The sequence below is a fragment of the Etheostoma spectabile genome, chromosome 3, assembly GCF_008692095.1.
Source record: "Etheostoma spectabile isolate EspeVRDwgs_2016 chromosome 3, UIUC_Espe_1.0, whole genome shotgun sequence".
Classification (NCBI taxonomy): domain Eukaryota; kingdom Metazoa; phylum Chordata; class Actinopteri; order Perciformes; family Percidae; genus Etheostoma; species Etheostoma spectabile.
This window is the reverse complement of record NC_045735.1, coordinates 29506177-29506578: the sequence shown is the minus strand read 5'-3', so window position 1 is coordinate 29506578 and position 402 is coordinate 29506177. Positions and strand designations below refer to the sequence as shown.

The window sequence follows — 402 nt, the reverse complement described above, 5'->3', positions numbered from 1 at the left end:
GAGTGACTATAGGCTAAGTAGATATTATTACACCCTCAAACATTCAGTCGGGTCCGCTATGTTGAGCTTTTTCTCTCCGTTTGATAAGAGCCATATTTCCCTTTTTGCTATCGTCACCTTCCTAAAATAATTGCCTAAGTCATTTTTTGACAAAAAGTATTTTCTTGCCTAAATCATCTCCTCATCGTGCTGGCCATCTCTGGTAAATTCCCTACATTCAGTTAGAGTCATGTGATTCTACGCCTTGTATAACTGCCTAAGTCAAAATAGTTCATATTTTTTCAGTTTTTGGTGGTTGCTGAAAAACGTGAAAAAATGACTTAGGCGATTATTTTAGGAAGGTGACGATATGCTTCCCCTCTTTGTTACTTTCCATTAGAAGCTGCTGCTCATTGGGTGAAA

At 38.1% G+C, this 402-nt stretch overlaps 1 pseudogene; it reads left to right on the top strand.

Annotated features, from left to right (window-relative positions):
• Window positions 1-402, top strand: part of LOC116687025 (extracellular calcium-sensing receptor-like) — a 37614-nt pseudogene that overhangs the window by 35619 nt on the left and 1593 nt on the right.